Source organism: Lactuca virosa, chromosome 4, assembly GCF_052849685.1.
Source record: "Lactuca virosa cultivar CGN04683 chromosome 4, Lactuca_virosa_CGN04683_v6, whole genome shotgun sequence".
NCBI lineage: Eukaryota > Viridiplantae > Streptophyta > Magnoliopsida > Asterales > Asteraceae > Lactuca > Lactuca virosa.
The window spans coordinates 410071258-410096364 of NC_136429.1; the positions used below are offsets into that span (position 1 = coordinate 410071258).

Below are 25107 nucleotides of genomic sequence, written 5' to 3' on the forward strand. Positions count from 1 at the left end.
CAAGGTAAAGCTTCAAACATAAAAACACCATTCTTATAAACAGAAATTGAACCATTCAAATCATTAAAAGAATATTTGAAACCTTGTCTGAACAATGCATGAAATGAAATAATGTTTCTCGTCATCTCAGACGAATAGCAACAATTTATTAAATCTAATCTAACATCATTGCTAAGCAGAAGCTGATAAACTCCGATCTTGGTCACTGGTGAAGACTTTCTGTTTCCCATGATCAAGTTTATCCTTCCTCGCTCTATCTCCTCACTTTCCTTTAGTCCCTGCAAATCAGAACAGATATGAAAACCACATCCTGTATCAAGGACCCATGAACGAGAAGATAATGAGTTATTAGCAGAAATAGTGTAAATACCTGCCGAAGATGGCTTCACTTTGCCATCCTTGATATCTTGCAGATATTGTGGGCAAGATCTCTTCCAATGCCCCTTTTGATTGCAGTAAAAGCAAACGGCCTCTTTTGGATCAGAAACATGGGGAGTGGAACCATTGGGCTTAGCCTTTGGGCCATTACTAGACGACCCAGCTTGAGCCTTGCTCTTCCAGTTTTGCTTGGGAGGGCCTTTCCTCTTTTTCCCCTTTCCCTGTCCAATAGCCAACACAGGGGCACTTGTAGGCGTGGAGGGTATACTTTTACCCTTCATTCCTGCCTCAGCTGTCTGCAACAAGTTGTGCAATTGGGCCAAGGTCTGCTCAGTATTGTTCAAATGGTAAGTTAGAATAAACTGACCATAACAATCAGGTAGTGAGTTCAAGACCATGTCAATGGCCAATTCCTCATCAAAGTGAATGTTGAGCTTGACCAAACGCTCTATGTAGCGTTGCATTCTTTGCACATGTGACACAACCGATTCCCCTTCTTTCATCTTGCAAGCCATGAGTGACTTGACTACTTCAAACTTTTCTTGACGAGCTCGCTTATGGTACTTTTCCATAAGGTCTTTGTTCATCTCAAAAGGCCAGTAGTCCTCATAGTACCTCTGCAGTTCTGGGGACATGGTTGCCACCATGATGCATGCCACTTTAGTAGCATCATCGTAATGTTTCTTGTAGGCAGCATATTCTTCAGGAGTAGCTTCAGACTCATCAAGCTCTTTGAGCTCCTTTTCAAGAACATATTATTTGTTCTCAAAACGAAGCGCCATCTTGATGTTGCGCATCCAATCGTTATAGTTAGAGCCATCCATAACGACTTTGGAGCAGATATTGAGCAAAGAGAAGTTTTGGTTGGAGGAGGATGAAGCAGAAGTGTTTCCAGGAGTAGACATCTGAAAAGAAGGAAAGTTTTAGTTAGATTTCAAGATACCTCAATATAATAACCCAAAGATAAAATATCAAGGTTAGGATCCAACTATGAAGATTCACAACTTAGAAATGGGATGCCGAGATCCAAGTGTAAATTTCATAAGGTAGGTGAATGACGATTCACCAATTCCACCATTAGACGAAACAAACGAAGTGAAATTCCTAATTCTTTTGAGATACATTGAAACTATTCAATGACATGTTTTAATCTCAGATTATGCTCTTCTATTTGTGACTGGGATGCCGAGGATCACAAACAAGATGTGAATAACCATGCAAATGTGCTTGGTAACCTCATTGTCTTTATCATTAACTATTGATGTGCTGGTAAACCATACACGCTCCATCAAAATGACAATTATGAGATACCCATTACTACTCTTTATTAGTGCCATTTAGTGTGCTGGTTAACCACACACGCTCCACTAACGACCAATAAAGCATAATGTGCAATTTCATGGATTAGCATACTTTTCACATTTTTCCTAAAGTAACTAGAGTTTGGGATTTTAAAAATAATGTTCTAGTACTTTCTTTAATGTCATTATACTTTTAATGAGAAGTAGTTGTCCTATCAAATCCGTTCTGCTAACGACCCTCCACTAATCAAGGAAGCGGTGGGTGAGAGTGGACACCCATTCAACTACCATTTTATAGGCAGTTTCCTTATACCCCCCTTATAGATTAGCTTCGTGAATGAGGCATACTAGCGATTTGACTGACCATATTCTTATACATATACAATATTAAACTTTTAATCATAATACATATATAGGGTGTGTTTTAAAATATTTTAAAACTTCAAGGGTTTATATAAATTTCAAAATTCAAACTATTAAATTTAAATTTAAATAAACCAATTAACTAGATTTAATATTTATCTTTTAATTAACTATTAATCAAATTATTAAATCTTGTAAGGATTATCTAATTAAATTAATCAATTAATTTAATCCTAATCCTTATCCCTCTAAATTTCGAAAAATAGGGTAAGGATAATTATCCAATTAATCTAATTAAGTAACAATTATCCAAAACAAGAAACCCTAAAACTTCTAGCAATTTCGAAATTTACAAGGGAGGAGGCTAGGGTTTTCAAAACCCTAACCCTAATTTCGATTAGGGTTGTTTGGAGGCTAGGGTTTTCGAAAAAACCCTTTTATCCAAAACCCTAGAAATCAAAAATTTGGCCTTTAGGGTTTAATAGCTATAAACCCTAATTTGCAATTCAACAATTATAGCAATTCAATTTAAAACAAACAATGGCTCTGATACCACTGATGGGTTTTAGGTAAAACAAATAAACTAGAAAACAATTCCTAAGTTCACATGCAACCTACTTTGGATCTATGTTTTAACTATTGAACATATAACTTTGAATTGCAAAACAAGAACCCTAGAGGAGAGAGGCTAATTTCGAAATTAACAAACTAGGGTTTAGGAGTTACATACCTTTCAATTGTTATAGCAAACAATTGATAATCCTCTTGATCTTCTTGGAAGCTTAGCACCACAAATGTAATGCCTCTAATGGAATCACACCCAAGAACTAGCAAGAAGGAAACTTGGAGGAGAGAGGATGGAGAGAGTATGCAATTTCGGCCTTAGGGTTTCTTCCAAAGAAATCAGTGACCTCAAATATGAGCCAGGAGGCTCCTTAAATAGCTGAGGGATCTAGGGTTTAGGGAAAACCCTAGTTATCCTTTGCTTAGGGCCTAAGCAAGATCCAAAGGCCTTATTTGGACCCCTTGGACGAAATCTCTAGGGTTTCCCCTAAGAATTTCGTCCACCTCCTTCCAAGGGGGTTCTGGAACCTTCCACTCAACTATTAGTTAATTGCAAACTAGTCCCTGCACTTTATAATTAATTCTTTTAACCCCAAAATTAATTCTGATTAATTTCTGGCTAACTATTAATTAAACATAATGATTTCTAATTAATATATTAATCTTTTAACATATTAATAAATCATTTATATTAATTCATTAATCTTATAAATTAATATCTCTCCTTTCATAATTTCCTTGTCCAGTTGCTAGGTTGAGGGCAACCCAAAAGGACTGTGCTGCTATCAATTCAAGTACATACCAATTATAGTTATGGGCTTAGACACCTAATCCAACAAGAAGAGCTTGGGGGAAACAAGTGGATTGAAGCAAGGAACTCGTGGGAATAACGATCTACTTCAGTTGGCATCTTTTGGGAAGGTATTAAGCTGTTATCTTAACCCCATTTCATTCTAGATCTCTTTGGATGAAGTTTAGGGCTTCTTGGGTTGGTTATGAAGCTATTCTTGGGTATGAGCACAGATCTGAAGTTGTAACTTCAGATCTGAACTCTCTTTGAATTGTAAGTCCTTAAAGCTATCAGCTTTGGAAAGTATGAACCCCTCCTTAAGTGTAAAACCCTATTTCAAGCTTGGATTTGGCATTATGAGTCATTAGAGCCTTGCATGCACGTAAAGTTTGCAACTTTACGTGATAAGCATGCCTTGGGAAGTTGGATCTGCAGTATGGAGTCTTAGCATGGCTTAAAAAGCATCTGTATGGATGAAGGACTAAAAGGACTCGGTGAGTCACATGGTAGACTCGTCGAGTCATATGAAGATGGTCTTGAACTCGACGGGTTGGATGAACAACTCGGCGAGTCCGATGAAGATTGCCTTGGGCTCGGCGAGTGGCATGGTGACTCGGCGAGTTGGCAAGTTATGCAAGGAACTCGACGAGTAGCTGAGGGTACTCGACGAGTTGAGGTCAACATGGACTGTTGACCTTGATAGTTGACTTTGACTTTGACCAAGGGTTAACCGTTTTGACTTTTGAGAATAATTGGTAAGCGGGTATTTATGAATTGGATCATTGATGGTTATAGGTGTTGGAGCTTGGGGTAGTGTTTCGGGAGTTCGATTTCATGGTTCAGTCCGGCATTGCAAGGTGAGTTATCCTCACTATACTCAAGGGTCTAAGGCACCAAGGCCGACCCTTTGTTTTGTTATTGGGATTATTACTGTTGTGTTATGTTAGTTCGGTATCCTTGTAGATAGGATGGTTATATGCTAGTATGATCTGTTGGATTGGTATCCTGGTAGATCGGATGTGGTTGTGCTTAGTGACCTATAGTTGGTCTGACTGTCTGCATGTTAGATGTTATGCCAGTTAGGTAGATCAGTAGGACTACCTGTAGTATCATGTGATTATCTGTATGTGCATTATTTGCGTTATATGTCGATATATTATGTGGGATGGGTCGAGGAGAAACTGCTCCATGCGGTAACCAACAAACCCGGGGGCATTCCAGATACGAGCTGAGGGAGACTCGTACTGTAGGCTCAGTGGCAATCCAGATGTGAGATGTGGGCTCGGAAGGCAATCCAGACTCACACTGTGGGCGCAGGGGTAATCCAGTCTGTAAAGTTGTGGACCCAGTACATGCTGTTAATTGTATATTGTTATGTGAAGAGTATCGGTATGTTGGCATTCCAACCCAATGGTTGAGGGCCTGGGATATTCCATCTGGATGGATGATTGGACCCATAGTATGTTGTTGTTATTGTATGTGTATTGTTGTGTGTATGGGTATTTTGGGGGTAACTCATTAAGCTTTCGGGCTTACAGTTTCAGTTTATTGTTTCAGGTTCAGCGGATGGCCGCAGGTAGGCGAAGGCGTGACCGTACACTTCCTCGGTTAACGATTATGATTTCTGGGAAATCTGATGTATAAAGTATTTTGAAAACAGATTGTAATAATTGAATGGTTTCAACGATTTAAAAAGTTTTAAATTGGATCGAATTTTATAGGTGTTACAGTATCTTTCTCTAAAAGATACAAGGGAAAAATGACGATAACCCTTCTATGCTGATCATGAATTGAATATTTTCGAGCAAGATATATCTAAAACCTACTTCTATAACAAAGATTTACAATAAAGGTTTACTATCATAAACAAGGAATTTCAGGCCTTTCATTTGTGAGGATTGGTACTACTTGTGCAGTGTTATAGAATCATAAAATACTCCTATAGTATTTTAACTATGTGCTTCATTAGTACATTATTTGGTGAGTTTAAGACTTTTCGTACACCACAGTCACTCCCAAACACATGTTGGTCATAACTCAGACAATATATAGTTGATTAGGTTATATTGGCCCCACATGTGACTACATAACTATCCAGGTTTAACCGTAGTGTCCAAATTCCCCTAAATACTTTTATGTAATTCTTACAATGTTATAGCCTCTTTTATAGATGTATACTTGTATAATTTTGTAAAATACTTAAATTTTAAAGTATACTTTTAGTTTCAGAGCGCTTCGGCCCCTTTAGTGTTTATAGTTGTATACCATGTAAGGCTCGATATACTTAGTTCACTATAAACAAGAGCTCTGATACCAATCTATCACACCCCCAAACCGAAACGACGGAAACGTTCGGGGTGGAGGACGTCATGTGTAGTATCACAACAATTGCATAATAGTAATCAAAGTAAACACGACCGTTACATTGAATATGTGTGTGTATATATATATATATATATATATATATATATATATACATATATATATATATATATATATAAGTATTTACATATGTTTGATTCCTATACATATACATCAAAAGTAGCAAAAATATAAAGACGTGACTCTATATGCTCCGTCTTCTCAAAAGCTGTGGGGGTACCTGTCTACTGATTTCCTGAGAATACAAACGATTTTGAAAAGAGTATCAGCATAAAGCTGGTAATTTCATAAGCATGTTTTTGTAATGAAATCCTGTTAATGAATCAATGAAAAAGTTTGTATGTTTTCCATGAAAATCCCATATTTTCTAACATATGTGCTTGTTACAGTGTTCCATGAAGTATTAGTTTGAATGCCTGATTACCACCAGATGAATTGTATATTACTATTTTGACTGTAAAAATCCCTTTTCATATGAAAACCCTGGATATCACTAGTATATATATATATATATATTTATTAGTCTTTATTACTTAATATAAATACCGTGAATTGGAATCCCTGAAATCCTCCAGTTGTATTATGGAATAGTTCTATTAATGCAAATAAAACTAAAGAAGAGTGAAATCCCGTAAACAAAAAGGTTAGTTTATACTATTGTGAGTCGTATAACCATGTTTGATATGAACTAGAGACCTTTACGACGTTCTTCAAGTGGCGGATATATGACATTTGTCACCTCAGGCATGTCTGTCTAACTGTAGCTAGCAGTTCAGGTGTGGGATTGTCGGTCCCGAATAGATCTATTCACAAATATCACGCTCTCCCTCCAGGAGACTCTGGTTATACTATGATAGGGTTTAGTTCAGTACACCAAAGGGTACAATTTTTGAAGTAGTGTCTCACAATTCTGTATAATCTAATTTACGTGCAATTCTGTATTGATTCACTGTATTTAAACCCGTGTGTATACCTTATAGAATAATAATTATACTTAAATAATTATGTAATAAAGTATCCTTGTTACCCGAGAATATCATAAACTAAATTTGTCATAGTTTATATGTTTAGCATTGTATAAGTTCTGAACTTGTATTACTGTATATTGAAACCCCAAACTATACCTATTATAGTTTGCATGAATATATTGTATTTGGTTCATGTATTAATCTGAAAACTATGCAATTTGACAGTAAGTTGAAAACATCCCTTATGCTCAGCATAATACAAAAGGGATAAAATATCTAAATATTTTTATGAAATGTGGAAATCGTATGACTATATCCATTGCATCAGTTTTTAAGTGTTTTGAAATCCTTTTTGTATAAATTCACACAAAATCATTTGTGTTTGGCTTGTACTCTCCCCCTGAAAACATTAAAACCATGAAAGCATAGGGGTATGAACTCACTGTTGGTTGCGTAAAATGTCGGACAGCGAAACTGGGAGTGAAGACCCTCGGGTTGATGTACTCGGCACTTAACGGGATCCTAATATCAATTAAATACATATATGCATTTATTAGCGAAACCATTATTTATAGTGTTGGGAAAAACACTTGCTTTTGGTTTAGGAATGTTACCGGGACTCGATTGAATCGGAGAAAGCGGGTTTTCAGCCAAGTTCACCACTTAGGAAGGGTTTGCGGTCGTGAAAGGGATTACGGCCGTGAACAGCCCCTTGAAGGGTTTACGGCCGTGAACGGTGTTCTTGAAGAAAATATGAATTTTTGAAGGGTTCACGGCCGTAAACGGTTTGCGGCCTTTGAAGGTTTGAAGTTTTGAAGGGTGTACGGCCGTGAACTCAAGAACAACAACACTTGATTTGACGAAAGACTGATGTTTTGATGCTCCTCAACTAGTTCTAAGGCGGGTAGAGTGATAGATGAAGAGAAATCATGAGTTTTCTTGTGTTTTTGGGTGGGGATTTTTAGAGAGAGGGAGTGTGTTCGCGGTCAGAAAAGTGTAAATGAGGGTAGGAGTCACCTATATATAGCCTAGGAGTATGGTCGGTGGTGGGGACCAGCCGTGAACGGGTTTATGACCGTGATGGGGTTCAAGGCTGTGAACACCAGTCAGACCGGAATCTGTTGAGTTTTCGAAGGAACTCGGGGTTTTTGCGTGATTTTGGTTTCGACTCATATATAAAATTCAATTATATAACTAAAATGATTTTCCAAACCAAATGAATTTGACGGAACTCAATAAAATTCAAATTTTGTTTAACGGAATTGGCTAACGTTAACGGAAAAAGGTTCGGGTTGTCACAATGCACATTGAGACTAAATTTGCTTTTGCAACGAACTCTTGCTATATTTGAAAGAGTTTTGTTAGCAATACAAATAGTTAACTCTTGATAAACATCAATAATTACAACTTGACTAAATAGGCAGTAAAAAATAATGTACAAACTCATTACTAATAAGATTTAATCATTGTAAACCATAACAAAAGATATAACAAAGTTACAAGCATTTTAGCATTTAAATTTATCTTGATGTAGCTTTCCTTTTGAATAAAACGTATTGTAACGCCCCGACTCTCAGGTGATAATTTTATGGCTTTGATTTTCATATGTTGCAAGGTCTACTCGACGAGTTGGATGCCTTGACTCGTCGAGTAGAAGCGGTTTGGGCCACGTGTTTAAGTGACCTACTCGCCGAGTCCAAGTTAGGACTCGACGAGTAGGAGCTGAAGGATGAAACCCTAATTTTCGGGGTTTTGCACCCTATTTAAAGGATCATAAGCCTCCTTCAGCCCCCTTACAGCCTCTTGAGAGCCCAGCAAACCCTACTACGTGTGTGTGCTTCATCCTTGTGTGTTTTAAGATTTGGAAGGTGGATCTTTGTAAGAAGAGCTTGGAGAGCAAATGGCTAGAAGCAAGGAATGTGTGGGGATCTGTTATCTACCTCAGTTAGCATCTTTTGGAAGGTATCAAGTCGTTACCTTGACCTCATTTCATTCTAGATCTCATTTGGTTAAAGATTAGGGCTTTTCTAACATAATAAGAAGCTATTATTGGGTATGAGCTAAGATCTGAAGTTGTAACTTCAGATCTGAACTCTCTTTGGTCTCTAAGTCCATACAGCTCTCAGCTTTGGCAAGTATGAACCTCTCCTTAAGTGTGAAACTCCATTTCAAGCTTGGTTTTGACATTATAAGACTTTAGAGCCTTGCATGCACGTAAAGTTTGCAACTTTACGTGATAAACATGCCTTGGGAAGCTGGATCTGCAACATGGAACCTTCAAATGGTTTAAAAAGCATCTAAATGGATAGTGGACTGAAGGGACTCGGCGATTTGCATGGTCAACTCGGCGAGTCCGATGAAGATTGTCGTGCAAGGACTTCTGCATGGACTCGGCGAGTCAATTTGGGTTTTCCAGAAGTTTGGACACGCTTGAACTCAGCGAGTTGCAAGAAACCCGACGAGTCAGTGGGGGGTTTTCCCGACTACTCGAGTTCTGGAGGACTCGACAAGTCAGTGACTGCACTCAATGAGTCGGGTCAACATGGATTTTTGACCTTGATCGTTGACTTTGAATTTGGCCAAGGGTTGTCTCATTTTGGGAAGTTGGAAATTTATGAGTATGGATCATTGGTGGTTATAGGTGTTGGAGTTTGGGGCAGTGTTTCGGGAGTGCGATTTCGTGGTTCAATTCGGCATTGCAAGGTGAGTTATCCTCACTATATCAACAGGGTCTAAGGCACCAATGTCGGCTCTTATCGGATTTGTATCCGGGTTTATTGCATGATATGCTTTTATTGATTTACATCCTGGTAGTTAGGATGATGATATGCATAGTGACCTGATTAGTTCGGTATCCTGGTATATATAGGATGAGGTTATGTTAGTGATCGGTTAGGTTGGTATTCTGGTTATAGGATGGTTGATGTGTTAGTGATCAGTCAGACGGTATGATTATCTGTTATATACATGCTAGCGTATGATATTTATGTGCACATGATTTTTTGATTGGTATGGGGGTTGGGTTGAGGCGGGTCCTGCTTCGTGCTGTAGGCCAACATATCCAGGGCGGACCGGATAGACTGCAGGCCCAGGAGGGCACATAGTCAGGCCGAAGGCCTAGCGAGCGGTCCGGATAGGCTGAAGGCTTTGCGAGGCGGTCCAGATAGACTGAAGGCCTGCGAGGCGGTCCAGTCAGGCTGAAGGCTCATTATACATTCTGTAGACTTGGAGAGTGGACCAGGTGGACTGAAGGCCCGGTGCGGGCGGACCAGTCACATTGTAGACTCGAGATGCATGGATGTTCTGTTTACTTATATGTTCTATGTTATGGTTATATTAATGTGGTGTTGGTATTTTGGGGGTAACTCACTAAGCCTTCGAGCTTACAGTTTCAGTTTATTGTTTCAGGTTCACCGGATGACCGCGGGAAGGCGAAGGCATGACCGTACACTTCCTCGATTGATGATTTTGATTTCTGGGAACTCTGATGTTTAAACTATTTTGAAAACAAATTGTAATAACTAAATGGTTTTAAATGATTTAAAAAGTTTTAAGTTGGCTCGAATTTTATGGATGGTACACATATAATACATTTATGTGCATTCATTAGTAAAAAAACAACTTAGTTGGGTTTATGCATGTGCATTCATTAGTAAAAAAACAAAAAGCACATCACATTAGTAAAAAAACAAAAAGCACATCACACGAGAAACATTAAACGAATCACATGACCAAAAGTATGAAATAAAGTATAATACAAAGAAGTTGTATCATTAGAAATCAAATTTATTATTCAATAATTGTAATATTAATGTTGTACATCAAACATATCATAGGCAAGCCAAAACCTATAATATAACTTACTCGTACTATAAAAAATCTGTAATTTTGTAACGCCCCAAATTTCAAATACAAATATTATCTTAACATGGTCTCAAAAACCTCTAATATCCGGAAATCCAAATACTAATATCATTATTAATAATAATAGCGGAAGCAAATAGAAATTTAATAAACACTTGGTACGTTACGTCCTCAAAACTTGTCGTCTTCTTCAAGTCTGAGCTTTATCTTTTCCCTTCCCGCTGCTACTTGCTATGTTATTGCCTGAGTTGCGTACATTTAAAGATTCTAATGGGTAAGCCTAAGGCCTAGTGAGTTCGTGGTTTTCATGCATATTGACGTCAATAAAATAAAAACAATGCAACAATTAATCAAATATAATTTTTTTCATTTCTTCTCACCCTTGGTGACACATTAGGGAACTACTGCATTATCACAAGTCCCTCCGCCGGGCACATCAAATACGCTTACGGCTAATTAATCAGAGCGTAAGCTCTCCGCCGAGTACTGACACCTTGTACATCGACTAATAATAGAGTCGTGTAGTAAATACACATGTTCCTTATATGTATATCACCCACCATTTTCACGCTTTTACATGAAATAGTTCATAAAATTCACACAAATATTCATAGCAATAACAACAGTAACATTTAATTGCAAATAAATTAGAATCAACTTTTCATGCAAGCAACCACAAAATTTACACGAAACTCACCTCGTTGGCGTTTAGATCTTAACCAAAGCTTGTCACGCTACATGCACCCTACATTTAACAAACATTATTTTCTATGGCTTCACTCCTAGATAACATCTTATGCGATCATTTTGGTTCCGTTATCCACGTGTTTCGTTCGACCAAAATAGTGATTGTTTTTTTTTATTAACACGACGTTTATAATAACCTTCTCGAATATATATATATATATATATATATATATATATATATATATATATATATATATATATATATATCATTTAGATATATTAATATAATTAAATAAATAACAAGGTTTTACCTTTAATCGTTAATATTGGTAAATACTTAATACAACAATAAATAATGTATTTCTTCCAAAAATGGTATTTCCATAATCATAACATATTTAAACTAAAAAGATAACATATGGTAAATATATTTGGCATCTATTGTATGATTCAAGGTAAATATCTGTAAGCTGTAAAAAGAAATAACAAGTTATAAAAACCAAACGACCAAATATGTAAAATGTAGTTTCCAAAGAATAACCAAGGTGAGCATCTTACTCAAGGCTTTGACCAACTATCTTTGGCCCTCTTTATGCATTTTATTATTTTTTTAAAATAAATGGTATACCAAACAAATAGTCCGACATCTTTTCTTCTTAACCGGTTCACTGTTCCTTTTCCACCATTTTTAAAGAAAACTGAAGCTTTGATTTAACATAATATAATGACAAATAAATATGTAAAATCACTTCTAATTATCTCCATATCATACAAGCATGTACCGATAAACAATTTTCAGTAATTCACTCAGGTAAGGCATATTCATTTATTTTTTTTCAAGAACTTAACATTTCAAATTTTTTATCAATTGAATCACTATTGCCTGAACAGAAACGTGATATGGAACCAAAACACATAATAGAATCAGACAAACCTAATCAAACAGCTACATCAAGCTTAAATCGAATAATCATACCTTAATAGGGTGTGGAAGTTCTTGAAGATTTTCGGAGTTTTCTTGAAATTAAGGTATGCTTATTCGATTTAAGCTTGATGTAGCTGCTTGATTAGGTTTGTTTGATTCTATTATGTTTTTTGGTTTCATATCATGTTTCTGTTAGGGCCAATAGTGATTCGATTGATAAAAAAATTTGAAGTGTTAAGTTCTTGAAAAAAAAATGAATATGCCTTACCTGAATGAATTACTGAAAATTGCTTATGGGTATATGTTTGTATGATATGGAGATAATTAGAAGTGATTTTACATATTTATTTGTCCTTATATTGGGTTAAATCAAAACTTCAATTTTCTTTAAAATGGTGGAAAAGGAAGTTAAGAAGAAAAGATGTCGGACTATTTGTTTGGTATAACATTCATTTAAAAAAAATGCATAAAGAGGGTCAAAGATAGTTGGTCAAAGCCTTGGGCAAGAGTCACCTGGCTTATTCTTTCGAAACTACATTTTACGTATTTGGTCCTTTGCTTTTTATGACTTGCTATTTATTTTTGGTAGCTGCTAAATAAACAACCCATATACACCTTATTTTGAAAGTCAAACTATTTTTTCTTAAAAAAACACCCTATTTAATAGCTATATTGGGTACCTAAAAAAGTTCAAACATAAAAAGCTGTGTCTCGTAAATTGTATATATAATAAAGGGATTACATTAATCTCAATTTAACTAATAACAACTTATGTTTTATTATAAAAAAGATAGGTTAACATTAATCTAACCATCTAATACAGTTTAGGTAAAATTTCTAACTTTGTTTATTATTTCAGGATTTAAAATATAACTGTGGTTGTTAAAGTCCAACCACCGTCATCATCGCCGACAGCTAGCAGCACCGCCGCCGGAAAAGTGTAAAACATCGAGAGAGAGAGAGAGAGAGAGAGAGATGGAGACAGATCAATCAATGAGAGAGATAGGGAACGAGTTATGGTAATCATGACCGACGGCGAGCATCACCGCCGCCGGAGGCGTCGTCTAGATCTCCGGTGCCGGAAAAGAGAAAACGTGGAAAGAGACAGATCGAAGAAAAAACAAATAGGGAGAGGTTCATGGTGGTGGCGATGCTCTGGTTGCATGGACTCTTCGTCGGAGGTCTGATGTCGGCGATTCTCCGGTGGCATCAAGTCGTCGGCGGCTGCTGTGCTCCGGCAGATGGGGGACGGCTGTTGCTCTTTCACAGCAAATACATTGCAAAATGATAATATTTTGTGGTTTTAGGGTTTTGTGTATTAATTGGATAAATGAGCTGAACATCGAATAATTGGCATGAACATTTTAAGTGGGCTAACCTTTAAGTGGTTTGACCACTTAATATGATAAATCATTTTTTAAAATAAATCAGTTTTTTAAACTAAATGAATTGTTGCTTTTTGTTTTTTTTAAATAAATTAGCTTTTTAGATAAGTGGACATTAGACATTTCAAGCACGGCTGCCATTGATTTTGATTTTTAAAAGTTAATCAGCTTTTAAAAACATATATGGTTATTTTTAATTAGTTATTTTATATTATTTTAGTTTTTTTAACAAATTTTTTTGTTATGTTCATAGTTTTATCGAAAAGATGGCGAATTTTTACGGGGCAAACTCAAATGAAGGCAACGAGTTCTCTATGGGGATGTCACCATTTTTCACCGAACGGGTATAATACTTATCATGATATTAATTTTTTTAATCATTGTAATGTTCACTAGTTATTAACAGATATTATTTGAATTTTAGGTGTTCGATTCTCTAAATGAATTGATGGGATGGGTACAAAACAGAGCATTTTCTTTTGGTTATGTTATCGTTAGAAGAAGATCAAAGACAAATGAAAATGGTGTGGTGTCTTATGTCACACTTATTTGTGACCGTGGTGGTGAATACAAAATTAAAGCAACAAGTAAAAATTCTGGCACCAAAAAAATCAATTGTCCATTTAAATTGGTAGGTTCGTATATAAAACAATTTGATGGTTGGACATTGAGGGTGAAATGTGATCAACATAACCATCCACCTGCACAACATATGGAAGGACATGCTTATGCTAGGCGGTTGAAAGAAAACGAAAAAAAGTTGGTGGCTGACTTGACAAGTCAGAATGTTGAACCACGCAACATACTCTCGATACTAAAAGAGCATGATGAGAATAATGTTTCTATACTCAAAACCATATACAATGCACAATACAAGCTTCGCTCATCCCAAAATGATGGAAAAACTCCGATGCAGGTATAATATTTCAACAAGTATATTTTACATATAATTTATATATTGAATTTTATTAATTAACGATATTTCAATGTAGGTTCTTTTGGGAATTTTGAATGATAAAAAATTTGTTATCGAGTTTTCCGTAAATAATATTTCAAATGAATTGGAAAACCTGTTTTTCATTCATCCACTGTCGTTAGATATATGGCAAGCATTTCCACACGTTTTGATTATTGATGCAACATACAAAACAAACAAATATGCTATGTCTTTTGTTGAGATTGTTGGAGTAACTTCAACCAACAAGACATTTAGCATTGCTTTTGCCTTTATCATTAACGAAAAGGAGGAAAGTTATAAGTGGGTGTTAACGTGTCTAAGGTTGACACTAGAAAAGTGCATGCAACCACGCGTTATAGTGACGGACAGAGAGTTGGCATTGGTGAATGCATGCCAACAAGTTTTCCCTTATGCAACTCGCTTACTTTGTCGATGGCACATTACCGAAAATATTAGAAAGCATTGTAAGACGCTAATCCCATCGAAAGCTTTGTGGAAATCCTTTCGTGCTATGTGGAGTATAATTGTTGACTCTCCAACATGGACATCGTACACTGAAAACTACAGAAAACTACTGTCAATGTAAAGAGAACATGAAGGTACAATTCTACTTATTTTGTAACTACTTGTTTATAAATTTAGAAGGGTTTTTATACATAAATAACATTTATATGATTCCAGATGTTTTACAGTATTTGGACGATGTTTGGTTAAACAAGTATAAGGAAATGTTTGTCTCTGTTTGGATTGATCAACATTTGAACTTTGGACAACGAACCAGCAGCAGAGTTGAGGGCCAACATTCAGCGTTAAAGAAGTACTTACAAGAAAAAAATTATTCTTTAGCCAAGTTTGTTGGTGCTATTGATCGGTTTGTGAAGTCTCAACTTACAACGATAAATGAGAGTTTTGAAAAGAGCATGATCGTCTCCAAACACAAACACAAATTTTCGTGTTTCGATTTGTTGCGGGGTAATGTTTCACTTAAAGCTCTGGATATGCTTGTAGAGGAACTTCAACGGGTACATCAAGTTGACTCTTCAAACTGTGGTTGTAAACTACAAAATAGTTGTGGCTTACCATGTGCTTGCATGCTATCAACATACTTGAACTTCGGTAAGTGCATTTGACAATTACTTTTTACATTTAAGTTATATATTGATTGTTTATATATTAATGATATTTCATTACAGGTGAGTGTATTCCATTGGAATCAATAGATGTATTCTGGAGAAAACTTAAAATTTCACCGTCAATTCCTATGGAAAATGAGGATATATGTGGTGATGGTAAATTTGAAGTGTTTAAAGAAACCTACAATAAGCAACCGGAAGCTGTGAAAAAAAGCATGATGAGAAAGCTACTAGATATATTCCAGCCTAGTAAAACACACATTAGAGAACCCGCAATTCAAAAACATACACGTGGACGACCAAGTTTGAAGAAACAAAAACAAAAACAAACTGATTCTATCAATCAAGCTCCTAGAAGACGCAACTTTTCAACCATGCCAAAATTTTTTGAGTTGAACAATAGGGAACCGGCAAGACATAGTTCATACATAACCACAATTCCATACTTGAATGAAATTCCAGACTTAAATGAAATTCCAGACTTGAATGAAATTCCAGACTTGAAAGAAGAGCCAGACTTGAATGAAATTCCAGACTTGAAGGAAGAGCCTCAATCATGCTACAATCATCGACTAATAGATGCAATTCAAGTGATATTTCATCCTTACATCACACATATACAAGATGTAGAGGGGGATGGAAACTGTGGATTTCGAGCAATATCTGTTTGTCTTGGGTATGGCGAGAATGACTGGCTCTATGTTCGACGTCAACTACTAGACGAGTTATTGAGTTCGTACGATGCATATGCTAGAGTTTTCACTGATGGAATCGGTGAACTATATACTTCGTTGAATTTCTTAGAATCGCCGGCACCTAAAAGATACTAGTTACTTATGCCTGAAACAGGTATCCTCATTGCCAACAGATTTGGTGTAGTCCTTACTTTTTTAACCAACCAAGGCTCTCTCACTTTCTTTCCTCTTTGGAAAGGTCCGGAAGAATTTTTGTACCATCGCGTTATTACGATTTCACTTGTATATGGTAATCATTATGTGATGGTACAATTAGAAGAAGATTGCCCGCTGCCTACCATTTCAGCTTTCTGGATCCACCACAAAGCCCCATGTGCAGCTGGATGGGAAACTATGTTCATGTCACGTCTAGAACTTTATAGACAATCCTGAAATCTTACACCATTTATGTATTCTCGAATTATGCATTTATGTATTCATGAAGGATTGCTAATGCTATTGTTTTTTGCATCATATTTTTGTTTTTATGTATTCATTTATATTTAATTATTAAATAATATACAAATATATATACGTTATTAATCTATATTAATTAAAAATAAATAGTTAATCATTTATATTTAATTTATATATATATATATATATATATATATATATATATATATATATATATATATATGTGTGTGTGTGTTTTAATTACTCCAAAAAGAAAATATAAATAAAAAGTAAAGAAAATAAAAATAAAAAGAATGCACGTGAATTAAAAAAAAACAAAAAGTAGGTTATACAAACTTCAATGTAAAAAGACATTGTTGACTTTTTTTATTAAGGTGTTTTTTTAGCATAGGTTGTGTTTCTAGTAAATGGGGGTGTTTATTTAGCCATTCCCTTATTTTTACAGTACGGATGTTTACTTTGAAACATACAAAAGATGCCAAATATATTTACCATATGTTTTCTTTTTAGTTTAAATACGTTATGATTATGGAAATACCATTTTTGGAAGTAATACATTATTTATTGTTGTATTAAGTATTTTCCAATATTAACGATTAATGGTAAAATCTTGTTATTTAATTATATTAATATATCCAAATGATATATATATATATATATATATATATATATATATATATATATATATATATATATATATATATATATATATATATATAGAGAGAGAGAGAGAGAGAGAGAGAGCTAGGTTCAAACGTGGATTGACATCTATCGTGTGTACGTGTGGATAATGCTATTCTGTGAGAATGACAAAGAAAATATGTTGTTTGATAATATGAATACGTTCAATCTTCTATAATTATTGTAATTATTAAGCATTTTCACTAATTAAATCGTCTATAAGGATATTATAGACTTTTTAATCATTCTCATTCTGTCAGAATGTTATCAGGATGTTTATTGAGTCGTATTCTGTAAGAATTAAAATAAATAAAAAACGATGCATGAGAACAAAAATGAATTAGAATTGGTGAGAATCCATTAAAATAACAATAGTTCTGTGAGATTGAACGTATTCGCATTACTAAACAACATATTCTCTTAGTAATTTTCATAACATAGCATTATCCACACGTCCACACAATAGTTGTCCATCCACATTATAACCTAGCCCTATATATATATATATATATATATATATATATATATATATATATATATATATATATATATATATATATATATATATCCAACAATGTTACTATAAACGTCGTGTTCAACATAATAAAAAAACAATCACTATTTTGGTTGAACGAAACACGTGGATAACGGAACCAAAATGATCGCATAAGACGTTTTCTAGGATTGAAGCCATAGAAAATAATGTTTGTTAAATGTAGGGTGCGCCAACGCGGTGAGTTTTGTGGTTGCTTGCACGAAAAGTTGATTCTAATTTATTTGCAATTACATGTTACCGTTGTTATTGCTATGAATATTTGAGTGAATTTTATGAACTATTTCATGTAAAAGGGTGAAAATGGTCGATGATATATATAGGGAACAAGTGTATTAACTACATGGTCTTATTATTAGTCGACGTACATGGTGTCAGTACGCGGCGGAGAGCTTACGCTCTGATTAGTTAGCCATAAGCATATTTGTTGTGCCCAGCGGAGGGACTTGTTCCCTGATAATGACACTAGTTCCCTAATGTGTCACCAATGGTGAAAAGAAATGAAAAAAAATATATATTTGATTAATTGTTGCATTGTTTTTTATTTTATTGACGTCAATATGCATGAAAACCATGAACTCACTAGGCCCTAGGCTTACCCATTAGAATCTTTAAATGCATGCAATCAAGGAAATAACATAGCAAGTGGCAGCGGAATTGGAAAGGATAAAGCTCAGATTTAAACAAAGCGACAAGTTTTGAGGAGGACGTAACGCACCAAGTGTATATTTAAATTTCTATTTACTTCCACTATTATTATTAATAATGACATTAGTATTTGAATTTTCGAATTTTAGAGGTTTTTGAGACCATGTTAAGATATCAATTGTATTTGAAATTTGGAGCATTACAAGTTGGTATCAGAGAGATGTTTAAGCAAATTAGTCGTTTAAACGCCTAAGCTTAAACGGGAGGAGGGGTACATCGCCTAATCTGGACTGCGTCTCGTTTGTAGGTACTATGGGTCGTGGAAATTCAATCGTCGATAGTGGGGTGTCATTTGAGGGTACGAGTGGGTTACTTCCTCACAAGAAGTTGGAGGCCGAGTTAGAGCTCTCTGACTTGGAATGCAGTCTGGAACCAACGACTCCACTCAACCTCTTTGAGCGAGATGAAAAAGATGAAGATGAGAACTCTGAGGAGGAACCCGACGAAGACCCTGATGAGGAACTCGAAGAAGACCCCGAAGAGGAACCCGAGGGAAACCACGTCGACTAACATGTGGAACAAAGGTACAAGACGTTCCATATGCCCTATGTGGAGTATACGCCAACTAGTCCTGGTTTCTATTGGGAGCAGCTATATAAAGAAGAAATGCCCCAGGCACAACTCTAGATTCACATTCTGAAAAGAAATATTGAAGAGATATATGAGCATAGGTCAAGGCTCGTACAGGAGAACCAAATACGTGTTGAGGCTGCTGAGGAAAGTAAGCGCAAGATACGAAGGTTAGAAAAGGAAGTTATGGAGCTAAGGAAACCCACTATCACCAAGCTGTGGGAAGGATTCATGGCTCGGGCAAAGAGAGCCAAGGCCGTGACATATGGATTCCTAGATAGGGTGGTTGGAAGAGACCTACCTCAGGCCGAGGTGTTGGTCATCCGGAGTGGTCCTGGAGATCGCAAAGCCAAGAAAATAAGGAAGTACTTGAAGGAGGGAAATAGAATATTGAAATATGATCACATTGTGTTTAAGAAGTAGAATGAGGAAAATTGATGAGTTTTTTTTTTCCTTGGGTGTTAGCTTAAGTTGTTTGATGTGAACAGGACATATGTCTCTTTTTGAAATTTTGAAAATTTGGAATAAAATTTAACTTTATTATACTTATTGTGTTATAAACATAAATATGTAGTTAATGTCTTCACGAAGATCTGGGAGGTTAACTAGGGTTACCTCGGAGGAAGAACGCGTCCCAATTGGAGCTTATGTCAGAGCACTAGGAGATGTACCGGAAACTCCACTGGTCCCAAATGATAGTCGTGGACGGGGCCAAAGAAGAAGAGGAGGCAGGGGTAGAGGAAGAGGCCGAGGAACTATTACAGCATCGATGCCTGCACCATCGGCGCATGGTAGCTCCGGATCCCACCATGGTCGAGGTTGAGGTCGCGGAAGGGGTCGTGGGGCAAAGATGATCACTAGAGAAGAGTTGTTTGATGAGATTCATGAACGTCTTGCAACTAAGCCATCAACTCCTTCATTTCTGTTGGTGCTAACTGATAGGGCGCACAAGCTATCGGTGCTACTCTTAGGGTAAAATTCAGCAAAATTCAGCAAACCTAGCTTTCTCCTTGAACTTAGTGGTGTACTCCCTCACATTCATATTCCCCTGTTCCAATCTCAAGAATTCATCCTCTAATTGTTTAACCGATGTCCGTGGGCAAAACTTTTCTTTAAAGATTTTTAGAAACTCATCCATGACATCTTCTTGGCCGCCTCACGCCCCCTAGCGTCTTTACCATGCCCTACCAATGTATTGCCTCCCCTTTTAACATTGCTGCAACATAAATCACCTTTTCCTCATCCGCACACTTGCTAGTATCAAATGTTCCCTCAATCTCCATGATCCATGTTGATGACAAAACGCGATCAATTTCTCCGTTAAATACGGGTGATTTACAATTCATGAACGTCTTGTAACTACAACCCCGCCGATCGTGGTTGTCATGATGCCTTGAGGGTTGTGCAATACTTGGTTGATGATTTATATTTGGTGTACTGCACTCATAGACTTCTTCACCTCCGGCCAAGTTACCTTCATACTCACCCATTATAGCTTCTCGTGCCTTAGCAACTACATTTGGCAAGGTGGCTCGAATTGCCCGAGCAATCTCATCATCCAACTCTTCTCTAGTGATCACGTTTGCCGCACAACCCCTTCTGCGACCTCGACCTCGACCGCGGTGGGATTCGGAGTTGTCATGGGTCGAAGGTGCAGGCATCGATGCTATAATAACTCCTCGGCCTCTTCCTCTACCCCTGTCTCCTCCTCTTCCTTGGCTCCGTCCACGACTATCATTTGGGACCAGTGAGGTATCTGATACATCTCCTGGTGCTCTGACATAAACTCCAATTGGGATGCATTCTTCCTCCGAGGTAACCCTAGTGAACCTCCCAGATCTTCGTGAAGACATATTAACTACATATTTATGTTTATAACACAATAAGTATAACAAACATAAATTTTATTCCAAATTTTCAAATTTTCAAAAAGAGACATATGTCTTGTTCACATCAAACAACTTAAGCTAACAACCAAGGAAAAAAAAACTCATCGATTTCCCTCATTCTACTTCTTAAACACAATGTCATCATATTTCAAGATTCTCTTTCCCTACTTCAAGTACTTCCTTATTTTCTTGGCTTTGCGATCTCCGGGACCACTCTGGATGACCAGCACCTCGGCATGAGGTGGGTCTCTTCCAACAACCTTATCTAGGAATCCATATGTCGCGGCCTTGGCTCTCTTTACCCGAGCCACGAATCCTTCCCACAACTTGGTGATAGTGGGTTTCCTTAGCTCCATTACTTCATTTTCTAACATTCGTATCTTGCGCTTACTTTCCTCAACAGCCTCAACACGTATTTGGTTCTCCTGTACGAGCCTTGACCTATGCTCATCTATCTCTTCAATCTTTCTTTTCAGACTGTGAATCTCGAGCTGTACCTGGGGCATTTCGTCTTTATATAGCTGCTCCCAATAGAAACCAGGACTAGTTGGCGTCTACTCCACATAGGGCATATGGAACGTTTCGTATCTTTGTTCCACATGGTACTCCATGTGGTTTCCCTCGGGTTCCTCTCCGGGGTCTTCTTCGAGTTCCTCATTAGGGTCTTCGTCGGGTTCCTCCTCAGGATCTTCTTCGGGTTCCTCCTCAGAGTTCTCATCTTCATCTTCTTCATCTCGCTTAGAGAGGTTGAGTGGAGTTGTTGGTTCCAGACTGCCTTCCGAGTCAGAGAGCTCTAACTCGGCCTCCAAATTCTCGTGAGGAAGTAACCCACTCGTACTCTCAACTGACACCCCACTATCGACGATTGCCTTTCCACGATCCATAATACCTACAAACGAGACACGGTCCGGATGAGGAGATGTACTGCTCCTTCCGTTTAAGTTTAGGCGTTTAAACAACGACTAATCTGCTTAAACATCTCTCTGATACCAACTTGTAACGCCCCAAATTTCAAATACAAATATTATCTTAACATGGTCTCAAAAACCCTAATATCCGGAAATCCAAATACTAATATCATTATTAATAATAATAGCATAAGCAAATAGAAATTTAATAAACATTTGGTGTGTTACGTCCTCAAAACTTGTCGTCTTCTTCAAGTCTGAGCTTTATCTTTTTCCCTTCCCGCTGTCACTTGCTATGTTATTTCCTGGGTTGCGTACATTTAAAGATTCTATAGGGTAAGCCTAGGGCCTAATGAGTTCGTGGTTTTCATGCATATTGATGTCAATAAAATAAAAACAATGCAACAATTAATCAAATATAATTTTTTTTCATTTCTTTTCACAATTGGTGACACATTAGGGAACTACTGTCATTATCAGGGAACAAGTCCCTCCGCCAGGCACAACAAATATGTTTACAGCTAATTAATCAAAGCGTAAGCTCTCCGCCGCGTACTTACACCATGTACGTCGACTAATAATAAGACCCTGTATTTAATACACTTGTTTCCTATATGTATGTCACCGACGATTTTCACCCTTTAACATGAAATAGTTCATAAAATTCACACAAATATTCATAACAATAACAACGGTAACATTTAATTGCAAATAAATTAGAATAACCTTTTCATGCAAGCAAACACAAAATTCACACGAAACTCACATCGTTGGCGTTTAGGTCTTAACCAAAGCTTGTCACGCTACACGCACGCTACATTTAACAAATATTATTTTCTATGGCTTCAATCGTAGAAAACATCTTATGCGATCATTTTGGTTCTGTTATCCACGTGTTTCGTTCGACCAAAATAGTAATTGTTTATATATATATATATATATATATATATATATATATATATATATATATATATATATATATATATATATATATATATATATATATATATATATATATATAATCTTAACCGGAATAGGCCTATAACCATTGAGAAAACAAACACATGGAATTGAAATAGTAACTTACAAGTCTCTCAGGATGTAGGCATCCAATCCGAATGCCAACTAGGAGGGTCACCACCACCGCTGCAATAAATGTGCTCATAGAATTACAACAATGCTCAATAGAAGATATAAATTGGGCATTTAACCTTTGTACAGATGTTAAAACGCCGGTCAGGTTTTCTGTTCTATTCCATCACTTGGACACCTTCCTTATACGAGACAATGCAACAAATGATACGAGGCGTGCAAGACGCTTCAGATCGACATCACGAAGAACAAAATAGGAAAAATACCAGGATTTGATTGCTGCACTTTTACGTGTGACCCCTAATTATCTTGCCAACTTCCCACCATTTGAATCAACATCGGCACCTCAATTTGACTACAATGCATTTATGGCTACGACAAATCAAGTATCGTCACAACAATCCAGGGGTGATGAGGAAGATCTGAGTGAAGATAATTAGTTTGTTTATCTAGCTTTTTATTGACAATTTTCAAAAATCATCAAACAATTAGATTTTAGACCAAAGTTGGTCGTATATTTATTATAATTAGCCAGAAAAATAAATTAAAAATGCAAAAATAAATAAATACATCTGAGACGGCCTGATTAAATATAGTATACATAATAACGTTGAAAACCAAAAGTTTTGACAATAATTGCCGATGTTCATGCTAACAATTAGAATCCACAGGTTTGACCATTATACTAGTATGTACAGTTATCAATCTACATTTAAACCATAAAAATTGAAGAATTCCCAGATTTGACTATTTTAGGTCAAATTTCATGTTTTGCTTCAAAACCCTAAACTGAAGGCCATTGATGATTTAAAACCGAAGATTACCCAATTTGAAGGTTATGTACTTATGTTTATAATATTTTAGAAAAACCCTGATTTTAGAATCAACAATATATTTAACATGAAGATCCAAAACATATATGAAAGAGCTTACCGAATGTGAAGTAGACGCCGGCTATGAGAGGTACTGAGGCACGAACAGGGGCTTTTGGTAAGAGATGAACAAGTCTGCATAAATTAGGGCAGACACCTCATTTGGCAATCTCGCTCAAAAGAATAAGCCCATAGGCCAATAAGGCCATGCCCATTTAGATTATTAAAATTTAAAAGAAAAACGCTATGAAATGAAAATTTCCTGCGAAAAACCAAAATTTCAAAATTTTCGACGTTGTTATTGGCAACAACTTCTCATCTCTAAAAGTATATGACAAGTTGACAACATTCGTCCTCTCTCAAAAACCATCGCCAAAAGACTGTTTTCTTTAGTGATATATTTTGGATATGTTATGGTTTGATCCATACATCTAATTTGTAAAAGTTTGTACTTCAACCATGTTTCCCATCATGAGGAATAAAAAGGATTCGTGTTGCATACCTTTAGCATTTAAGCTAATATATATATATATATATATATATATATATATATATATATATATATATATATATATATATATAAAAGGGTTATTTGGAAAACAAAAAAACCCTAAAAAAACACTAAAAATCATAAAAATACATAAAAAAAATACTTAGAGATCACAAAACTTTTTTTTGAATTTATTTTTGAAAAAAATCGCAGCTTTCTATACAAATTCGCTGAAAAAAATTTTGATTTTTTTTTATAAAAAAATATAAATAAAAAATAAAAAAATTGATTTTTTTTTCAGCGAATTTTAAGAAAAAACTGCAATTATTTATAAAAAAAAATTTAAAATTTTTTTTGTGATCTCTAAGTATTTTTTTTATGCATTTTTATGATTTTTAAGGTTTTTTTTAGAATATTTTGTTTTCCATAGAACCTAAACCTATATATATATATATATATATATATATATATATATATATATATATATATATACAC

General features: G+C 35.9%; 1 long non-coding RNA gene across 3 annotated transcripts; it reads right to left on the reverse strand.

Moving 5' to 3' along the window:
- Window positions 1-10768: 10768 nt before the first annotated feature.
- LOC145169073 (uncharacterized) lies at window positions 10769-24428 on the reverse strand. 3 transcript variants are annotated; one of them, XR_013742278.1, is made up of 5 exons: window positions 24184-24428; window positions 23370-23672; window positions 23246-23304; window positions 11308-11355; window positions 10769-10853 (listed from the first exon to the last, which is right to left on the reverse strand). It is a non-coding gene; the product is annotated as an uncharacterized LOC145169073 (long non-coding RNA). The 3 variants fall into 3 exon arrangements; XR_013742276.1 differs by having other exon boundaries at window positions 23246-23672; XR_013742277.1 differs by lacking the exons at window positions 10769-10853; window positions 11308-11355 and adding an exon at window positions 14630-15126 and having other exon boundaries at window positions 23246-23672.
- Between the last annotated feature and the right edge of the window lie 679 nt (window positions 24429-25107).